This window comes from Emydura macquarii, unplaced genomic scaffold (genome assembly GCF_026122565.2).
Source record: "Emydura macquarii macquarii isolate MOO-44397 ecotype Brisbane River unplaced genomic scaffold, CSIRO-AGI_Emac_v2 contig_1790, whole genome shotgun sequence".
Taxonomy (NCBI): Eukaryota; Metazoa; Chordata; order Testudines; family Chelidae; genus Emydura; species Emydura macquarii.
This window is the reverse complement of record NW_027131927.1, coordinates 29,415,307-29,426,096: the sequence shown is the minus strand read 5'-3', so window position 1 is coordinate 29,426,096 and position 10,790 is coordinate 29,415,307. Positions and strand designations below refer to the sequence as shown.

At 42.0% G+C, this 10,790-nt stretch overlaps 1 long non-coding RNA gene across 1 annotated transcript; it reads right to left on the bottom strand.

Moving 5' to 3' along the window:
• Positions 1-3,378: 3,378 nt before the first annotated feature.
• LOC137159217 (uncharacterized) lies at positions 3,379-9,030 on the bottom strand. Its single transcript, XR_010921594.1, has 2 exons — positions 8,947-9,030; positions 3,379-3,560 (listed from the first exon to the last, which is right to left on the bottom strand). It is a non-coding gene; the product is annotated as an uncharacterized lncRNA (long non-coding RNA).
• Between the last annotated feature and the right edge of the window lie 1,760 nt (positions 9,031-10,790).

Genomic DNA, 10,790 nt, shown 5'->3' with positions numbered 1-10,790 from the left:
ATTTGGGGGGCAGGTACTTGGTGGGGTTCTGTACTGCCCACAGGCTCTTCATTTCCCTCCCACAACTAAGGGGGGCAGCCCCCTGCAAAGATTTTGGGTGACAGAGGATGAGGAGGTTCCCAGAAGACCTGCAGGAGCCACGTTCTCCTCCCAGTCACTCGGAGGTGGTGGGGGTCCTTGAAACAGGATCCTCCAGCTCAGCAGCACTGTGGGCAGCTGCTGCAGGAGGTGGAAGTGGCGGTCGTTGCAGCTGGACTGGTTCAGTGGCCTCAGCAGGAGGCAGACCCCAATCTTATCCAGCAAGCCTCTCCTTTAGGGAAGCTTCCTTTCCCTATGGTGTGCCTCCTGCCCCAGGACCCAGTTCATCAGTCTCTATTCCCGCTTAACAGTCGAGTCTTCCCATGACCTGAGGAACTCAAACTACTCCTGGTTTCTCCTGTCTATAGATATTAGCAGTTCTTCCAGGTCCTTCTCAGTCTGCTTCTGGTTTCTCTTGAGTGCTGCTCCAGCCCTCCTCCTCGCTTTCTGTCTCAGGAGCCAAATGTCCTGCCAATTAAAGAGGAGTAGCTTTACATATTTTCTCTCTCCTTTGGAAGAGCCTGGGGGAAAAAAGTCACCCCATGTGATATAATTTTGTTGTAGAAGGCCACCGTTTTTATACTGCTCAGCATTTCAGGAATGCAAGTGTTTGAGAACCAAGGATAGTCTGACCAAATTCAAAGTACCAAATTGGAACAGAGACGTGGTTTTCCAGTCCTGGGGAAGAGATCCAGCCATCTCTGCTGAAGACATGTTTTTGCTAATGGTCACTCCTCTACATATCGCTGAATGGAGGGGTTTGTTCAACTAAGAAGGTAGAACAAACAGATTTGCATTGCTGTTGAGCCTCAAGACCCTTCTGGAGTTTTTGCTACACAAGAAATTGACTGAAATATTCTTAAGGACTCAGAAGCAATTTGACAGGAAAATGACTACTCAGATCGCACAGAGTTTGTGGAAAGGGAAATGTCAGAGTGGTGATATCAGTGCTTGTGGGTCACATCACCAGAAAAATCCAGGGAAAGAGACACACACCACAACGTGGTTTGGTTCTCTGAAGTTTAAGATTAGTATAACATGCCCCTCATTTCTCCACTGCAATAAAACATAGCACAGCTATCCAGACACCAGACTGGATCCTTCCCTCACCCACCTTTTCCCCAACCCATGGGCAGACAACAAGGACAGTAAGAATTGAAAGGACTGCTAGTGTGACTAACTGTGACAGTGTCATGCCTTCAGCAGTGTAGGTCATACTCAGACACATAGGAAAGCATGGCATATTATCAGGGAAGGAAACATCAGTGCACAGTATTTCAAATGCCCTGAATCTTAGGATCAGAAATTTACCACCAGAGCAAAAGGGGATATTGGCAGTGTACGGGGAAGGGGGAGGTAAAGGAAGATGGATCTGTTGTAACTTACCAGCCTCAGGTTCTGGTTCGTGCCATGGACTCAGGGTTCTCCTTGGATACATCAGAAACTTCTTCAACTGGCTTCTCTGCGTAGAGGTGCAGAATTACATGCTCCTCATCCTCCAGGTCTTCCAGGACATCCTCCATGGTCCCAGATGTCTCCTCGCTCTGGCCCTCGTCAGCAGCTCATCAGACAACAGTGGTGAGGAGGGGGATCATGAGCTACCTCAGGTTCTGCACTGTAAACCCTCGAGAGCACCCAGTCAGGCTTCTCATAGAAAGGGCATATGCGACAAGCCCATCCCACAAAGATGGCTGAGATCTTCGGCTTTCCTGTACAGGAGCATCAAGTGCTGGATTCATTCCCAGTACTGGGCTGGAGTCCTCTCAATATCCAGCTGCTCCAGCATACCTGAAATTTGCTGGTACAGGTGAACGTTCTTGCTGCTCCTGATGGAGTCATGGAGAACACTGGATGGTTGGCCAAGTGGCTGCTTTCAGAACAGAATCCATTTTCACCTGTATTGATCTGAAAGAGTGCAGCAGACAGCTGATCTGATGTGGTCAGCACAGCACCTTTCTACTGGTGAAAATGGGGGCACAGGGACCTTTATAAATTGGGTAAAGATCAGGAAGGAAAGGATTCAGTGCACTGTGGGAACAGGGATGGAAGACTGTTGAAACTCAACAACTGGTACTTGCCCCATGTCCTCATCCATACCACAAACTGGCATAGATACAGGGATGTGTCACAGCCTAAGTTGTGTGTTTTTCCATACCCCTCAGGCCTGCTAGCTTACTGACTTTCCACTCACCTTCAGACACCTGCTTCTGGGGTTTAAGTATAGATAACAGGTGGGTTTGTGGCACAACCACATGCATGGACACACGTGCAGTCGCTCAAGTAGACACATCTAAAGTCACATAGGAATTTTTGAAAAGAGTACCGTGTGTGCTCCAGAAGTCAGTGGAGTAATGCAGTGTAGAATCAAGCTCTATAGTTGCTTCATAGTATGTAGCATTGTGCAGTTTTATGTAACGATATATATATATAAGACCCCTATTATTATTATTAATGGATTTAATTTGTGGAGGAGAGTTAAGATTGCCTGGAGGTTTAAATTGTGAATATCCTGGTGGATATGGGTTTAAAATTTCATATTTAACAAAATACGTCGGTTTGCAAAAAAGTTTCCTGAAATTGAAATTTAAAAAAACTAAAAAGACTTTGAAAATGCAAATACCTTCCTTGTCCACAGCCAAGACCCTGAGGTTCTCAGCCTGCTGTAGCTGCATGCAGAAAGGCTCAAGTATCAAGAGATAGGAATCTAACAGCCCATGAAAATAAGTGCCCTAAGCACTTCTATTCATTCAGTTGGGGAGATGGAGGGGAAAGGGAATTGATGTTAATGCAAGGAAAATTTTCCTCCTGTATAGATTAAGTAGGTCCGTGGTCAGCATCTGGATCTTCCCTGAACTTGTCTAGCTTAAACGGCTGTGTAAAGCTTATGGTAGCCCGACTCACATAATAGCAGATGGTGGTAAAACACTCTTCCTGCTCTTTATACACAAGAGCATCAAGTGACATCAGGAGTTATTCACAACTTAATGGTCCACATTCAGCACTCCATGGACTTCAGTGGAGTAACACCGAGGATGCATTCAACTTAAGTGGTTGAAGATAATGTTTCTATCGTAAGAATACACCCACCATAAAACCTTAAGACTGTTTTAATCAAAATACATGATTTTCAAAATTGACCAATGATCTTTGGTGCACAACTTCACCTACCTGTTTCAGGCCCAGGCAGGCCATCTCATTGGTTATAGCCAGGCTGAGGGAGCCACAAACCAAAGCCTGAAGTCAGGATCAAGGCAGGAGCAAAACTGCAGGAGGAGCAGAGAAGGGCAAGAGCGAACACACCTGCAAGCCAAGCATTAAGCTGCCAGCTACCTGCTGCTGTGCTTAAAAGCAGACCTGCTGGCTCCCCTCAGCCAATCAGCAGGCCAGCCAACCAGGTGGTCCTACCACAACACAGCTGAGTTTGTTAATTTCCCTGGAGGCTGGGCTGGCTGGTCCTCAGGCTCAGCAGATGATGCTCAATCCTGAAACATTAAGGACTGGATATTAAAAGAAGTGTTCAGCACTTTCTGAAAAATGAGGCCCCTCTAAGGCATCTTATTGGACATGCAAAACAAAAGGCACCCAAATCACTATTCATTTTTCAAATGCTTAGCCAGAAAGAATTTTATGGTGGAATTTACAGTGGCCATTTTAGAAATGCACAAAATCCAATGTGTTCATTTTGAACATCTCAGCATGAAAGGTCAATTTCATTTTGCATAATTCAGTTCCTTGCTAAACTAGATTTCGCCTTAAACATTTTGGCTATTTTCACATTGAAAGCTATTATTTGTATTATGGCAGCACCTAAATGGCTTGATCAGGGAATGGAGCATTGTGGTAGGATTGTATGAACACTTACATAATTCTCACTAGTTAGATCGTCAGCTCCTTCTGGAAAGAACAATCTTTTTGTTCTATGTTTGTACAGTACCTCATACAAGGGGATTTCTCACCAAGTTAATGGGTTACATTTTGGAGGGAGGAGTGAGATACCGGAGACTGATTAGAAGATCCATGTGGCTGTTTGTCAAGGAACAGGTTTGGGGGATATTCTAAGCAAGGCAGGGGTTGTGCCCAGGAAACGGCCCTCCACCTGGATACAAATAGGGGGAATAGAACATTCTTGGAATTTCTCCTCCCCACCCTCCCATTTTACTGGCAGTGATTTGGGGAAAGGAGTTTTTTTAAAAACAGGGTTTGTTTCTGGAGTGACAGCATAGTGGTGGTAAATGTTATCAGTCACCAGTCCTCCAGATCACCCAGGGTTAGAAGTCTGGCAAAGGTAGATGTGTAGTACAAATACCTGGGGTTGACAATGGCAGAGCCAATGCAGTGTCTCATTTTCAGACAGACAGATATTGGGAGCTGGCTAAGAGCCAGCAACTAATGTAAACAGTGGGGTAGTTGCAAAGATGATCCACTTCATCCTGTCATTGTTAATATGCTTATGGATTTGGTACCAATCTTCAAATCCATGTGTCATTGTGGACAAGCAGGGGCCATCTTCAAGTCTGCATTCCTGGTAGTGTTATTTGACACTTTTAGGATCAGTGACCTGGTGCCTGGGTTGCAGAGGGAAACCTCAGGAAGGGTTTTGGAGCTGAGGGATTTACATTAAGAGAGATCTGTTATCTTAACTTTAAGGATGTCAAAGACAGAGCAGGGAGCCCAGGGGAAAATCCATTCTGCTACAGGAAGGCAGCAAAGCCAAGATCTGCTCTGTGAGGGCATTAATGGAAATAAGATCAGTTAACATTCACCTCTTAATTCACGGTGATGGGAGCCCTCTTCAGGACCCAAGCATAATTTTTTCATGCCAGTACAAACTTGTAACACGGGCCCCCTCCCACACACATACCACAATTCCTCATCTCATACATACCATCTCTTGGGCCATGCCATTTTTTTCCTCATGGTAATGGAGATTGCAGCCTGAGCCTTCATGTATCTGACTGGGGATTGATACATTTTTGGCCAATATTAAAGAAGGCATCAGTTAGTAATTGTCTGGGAACCCAGGTAGGTATAATGGGGAGGCAGCCAAACTAACTGCTGGTGCCTCCTTGTGGTGGATGTCTAGTGCAGTACTCTGTATGGAATGGATATCGTGGTCATATAAAAGCACTGGTGAAGCATTTTAAGGAGGCATTCTTTAAAGAAGAGAAAGGAGGCACTGGGGCTCCTATGACTGGTACAGGAGGGAGTTTTCCCTTTATTTCTCCCATAGAGGGGTGGGAAGGAGAACAGCAGCAGGACGGCTGGGACTAGGATTGGAAAGGGATAGCGTGAACAGCTGCTCTATATGGGAATGTAAATGGAATTACATGCACTGTACCATTTTATCAGCTATTGAAAAATAAAAGTTGTGGCCTGATTAAACCACATCCAGTGTCTCCGGTCGTCTCTCCAGCATAGTTGGACAACAGCTTGATTAGGAAACAAGGGCCTCGCTGTGGTAGGTCTGTACAAACACTTATTACATTCTCACTACATAGTCCCTGCACAAGGAGATGACAGACTATCTTTTTGTTGTGCGCTTGTACACGGCCTAATGCAAGGGGGTCCTTGTCCATATTTGGTCAGCCTTGGGCCTGCCAGGGCAATTCGATAAACATTCTGTATCACTTTCTGTGTTCCATTTAGTAGTGACAGACTAGTCATCAAACCTGTGACCTTTTCACTCTCCTGGGACTCCTGAATTGGACTTCTCTGAAAGTCGTCACAGAAGGCTGAAAAATCTCAGTACTGTACATTCCAATAATTCAGTTTTAGTCTTCATAATCTTTACTCTTTATATATTTTAAATATGTCTTAAATGATACACATAGCAAATGCCACTAAAACCATCTACAACTGGAATCTGACCATCTATGTGAATGACCATCACTTGAATGTATCAGCAGATAATGGATTGTTAGGTAAGAACCTCTGATTTAGGCCCCGATCCTGCAAACTCTCTCTCATGTGCTTAATTTTACTCATGTGAGTTGTTCCATTGAAGACAATGGAGTATTCATGTGCATACAGTTAAGCATATATGTATGTATTTCCAAGATTGGGCCCTTACTTTCCATTCTATAGTACTTACAAGTGCTGAATTTTATTGTTAAACAGTGGCAATATCGATTTTTGCATGCATTTTTTCCATGTGTCCTTAGCTGAAGGTAGATAAGTAGGCAGTAGGTAAGTAAGGTCTATCAAAATGGTTTCTAAGGCTATTATTAATTTATTTAGCATTGTGTCCCAGCTGCTTTGCAAAATATATACAGTATATAGTTTGAATAAGTCCTCTCTTCAAGAAGATCCCCGTCTAAACTGGATGGATGAAACAAACATCTTGATATCTATTGGCATTATTAAGCAGTTTATCTACACAAAAATACTGCTTTTTAATCTTATAGTAGTGCCTAGATGCCACAGAAATCAAGGTCATTCTGCTAGACAGAGCTATTTTCACATTTGTTTCAACATTTCCGAAAAAGATTTGTTTCGATTGAAACAATTTACCCGAACCTGCCTTTTCTGGCCAAAAAACATTTCACCCAGCTCTAGTGCTAGATACGCTACAAATGCATAGCCAGAGACTGATTCTGTCCTGAAGAGCTTACAATCTAATCATACCAGACAAAGAATGGGAAGGGAAATGGTCAGAGAAAGTTGAAGTAACTCCAGATGAAACTCAATAAAGAGCAAAGTACTTCACTTCATAAGGAAAAAAAACATCAAATGCACAACTACAAATATGGAGAAAAACTGGCTAGGTGGTGGTACCACTGAAAAGGATAATGTGATTTATAGTGAATCACACATTGAATATGGAGTCAACGTGATGCAGTTGCAAAAAAGGCACTGATGAGGCCTCATCTGGAGTACTGTTCCAATTCTGGGCACAACACTTTAGGAAAGATGCAGACAAATTAGAGAGACCAAAACAGAACAATGATGATAAAATGGTCACATTTTCTAAACCTATGAGGAAAGGTTAAAAATGGGTATGTTTAGTCTTGAGAAAAGACAATTGAGAGGGGACCTAATAACACTCTTCGAACATGTTAACGCCTGTTAGAAAGAGGATTGGGATCCATTGTTCTCAGTGTCTGCTGAAGGTAGGGGAGGTAGTAATGGGCTTAATCTGCAGCAAGGGATGTTTAGTTTAGATATTGGGGGAAACTTTCTAAATTATAAGGTTAGTTAAGCTCTGGAATAGGCTTCAAGGGAGGTTGTGGAATTCCCATCACTGGCGGTTTTTAAAGAACAGGTTGAACAAACCTCTCAGGGATGATCTAGGTTTACTTGGTGCTGCCTCATGGCAGGGGGTTGGACAGGAGGCATTCTCAAGGTCCCTTTCAACCCTACATATCTAGGATTCTATGGCTTGTCCAAGGTCAGACAGTGGGTTTTCTGCAGAGCAAACTATAGAGCCTAAATCTCCTGACTCCCAATTTATTATGCTATCCATTAGATCAGTCTCCTGTCACATCATAGTGTGTGTTATCTAGTGCCCTGTGAACACCACTCCACTATAGAAGAGCAGAAAAGAACATTCTGGGAAAGTGGATGTATGAGAGCAGCCCACAGCAAGTTATGTTATCCGCCTACTCCTGTATTTTCACAAAAATGGTAACAGTAGATTGTTTATCTGACTGTTGATTTGATAATGGTCTATGATTTTCTTTCATAGTGTACACAGTGTTTAGAGAATTAATTTTCTGCATTAAACACTTTAATGAAGTCTTTGTTCTCATTATGTCTATTATATATAGCAACATGAAAAAAATCTGTTCTGGTTTTTTAAACAAACAAGATTTGTACCACGAAATTCCTGGAAGATATACTAGACACCCCAACAAGCATTTAACTGATTTGTCATAAGAGGCTGAATTCATGAAATATGTTTTCCATTTTAAAAAAGGAGGTACCATATCAGTAAATCAGAATCAAGGAGCATCCATGAGAATGGCTGACTAAGTTACTGAATGTGCAGCAATGAAACTGAATGAGCCTCTTCCTAACTGGACAGTATATTGTGTGACTAATCACTATGTCATAGGATGTGCTTAGAAGTGTTTGAAGAAATTATTCATCTTTACTAAGTTGATTTAGATAACATCACAGCTCCTCATTGCTCATACAACAGCAACCAATCAGAGAAGTTGCTAGTTCCTTTATTGTGTTATCACCAATGGCTTGGAAAGGACAGGGTTGTGGCAGCTCCTAACCCCCCGTTGGAAATTACTAGGTACTCTGGAGATTACTCCAGATGATGGAAAGATCTGTCTCCACACATCTGCATATCCACCTGCACAGCCTCTCAAGATCAGACATTACTGGCAAATGCCATAATTTTTTGCCTTACCCTTTATCGTACTTTCATGCCTGATGAACTGCTGTGACTGGTAGGGAGATTATTTTTATATAAGGAACTAAATATGGTGCAGTCAGTACCTAGGAAGAGCTGATTTATTTCATGAGCATTTGTAATTTTTCCGTCAGTCACAAACGGCCATAAACCTTTGCAGTATAGAAAAAGAGATATTTTTGAATAGGTCATTAATGCATATAGATCATCACTGGAATCAGTGACCCTAACATCTTTTGGATCATTAATATATAATAATTTTCTGCTCCCTAAAACACTAATTTCTTGCATTATCACTTGTTTGGCCATTATAGAAAACACACTTTATGTCAAATTTGGCACTACACTAGCCAGGAAAATGGTTATTAAACATAGTGTTTAGATTATTCTGGATATCCTTTTAAGCCTTGTGAAGAAATTTACATTCAGTGATTTGAAGCCAGTTTTCTATAGAACCAATCACTTGGGCCAATATTAAACAGGATTGCTTAAAATTAGGTACTTACATTTATATTTAGCCTCCTAAATAAAGTATCCTGATTTCCTGAACATTCAGCGAAGTCATTTAATTCCATGGAGCTGCATCCTCACCACCTCTGCAAAAGAATCAGGCCTCCAATTTGTGTCTAAATATGGATTTAAAGCTGGGATTTTCAAAAGAGCTTTAGGGCATAAATGGGAGTTGTGTACCAAATTCCCGTAGGCACTGTAGGCACCCTGCATGCCTAACTTTAGTCACCTCTTTGAAAACTGGCTCTGTTCTCTAAAATACATTCAGATTTACTGAAACTTTGGAGAGGTGATGACTCTACTTTGGTAAAAGTCAATATACACCAGATATTAGCTTCTCTTTCCCATTAGATGAAGTTGCATCCTGCATCATATAGAAACAGCTTATGGTAACATGAGGCCTTGCATGAAGCATAGGGCCAGTTTCCAGCAGTGAACAGAGATGCCACACCACTGGAGACAATACAGCTGAGTAGACTGACCCATAAAGGTTTCAAGCTTTGTCTTGCTGAAGAATTTCTGCTAATCAAAGCAAACAGGTAACACAAACCTCCTTTGGGCAATGCAAAATCTATACTGAACAACTACATGTTAATGTCTGCTGTTTCCCTTGATTCTGGGACTAGTGAGTAAGACAGAATAGAATACGGAGACAGATTTGCCAAGGTGGAAAAGCCTCAGTGAAGAACTGTTGATCCTTCTAGGAAGCACCTGCAGCTTCTTCCATGGCCCGTTCCACCTCACCCATACTTCCCATCCCATTAAATGACTCCTGAGAGTCATAGGAGCATATGAATGAGGAGCATCTTCAGCATCAAAGTGCTATGGAGGGAAGAATTATGCCTAGGAAGATAAAATGCCTCCTGGATGCTGAGCATAGGGAAGCATACTTTAGAATATGAATTCCCACTTCTGAGTGCAACTTTTCCAGGCTTGTGAACCAAAGCCATGAAGAACTAGTTGTGGTATGCAGACATTTCCGTTATTTTCCAGTCCCATCTTTCATGTAAACAAAAGCAAAGAGAGACCAAACAAAAAACAAAAAAAAACCCGAGCCTCTAATTGAAGAATGCGTGAATGTGTAGAGAACCTGAAAGAATAGCTCTGTGTAATGAATAGCTCCATATATTTCCAATGAGTGCTAACTCAGATGCCAACAACGATAATTTTAAATATTGATAGTGTTAGCTATTTTACTGCTCAAAGATGTAAGAAAGGATAGGAAATATATTATGAAGATCTACAACAATATTTCTCAAAAGTGAGGGGGGCGGGGATGGAGAGGAAAAGAAGGACCAGACAGCCAATGTGGAAAATATATAAATGAAGATATCTAGCTAAGATACTTATTTGACCCTCACCAATGTAGTATCTGCACATCTCAATCTTTAACATATTATTTTTCTCAATACTCCTGTGAGATAGGAAAGTACTTTCCCAAAGGCACACAGAAATCCTGTAATAGGGAACTGAACCTAAGTCTAGTACATCCCAGGCAAGAACCTTAGCCATTGGACCATCCTTCTGCTGTAGTCCTTCATCACCAGATGGTAGGGGAGCAGTTGGGAGGCACAACTAGTTTTATTTTCCTGAAGTGGGGGCTCAGCTTCAAACTTTGGGTACCACTATAATAGGTCTGTTCCATCTTTAACTTATTTGATCTAAACAAACATTTTAATTGTTTTTATATGGTGTTCATATTTATACAGACTCTGGGAAAGTGAAGGTCAATAAATATAAAGGCGGAGAACATGAGTGGAACCGTGTGCAGAGTGATTCTGACTCAGGGAATTATCTTTATTATCCTTTTTCGTTTTATCATGCTGGTGTTCTAAGGCTA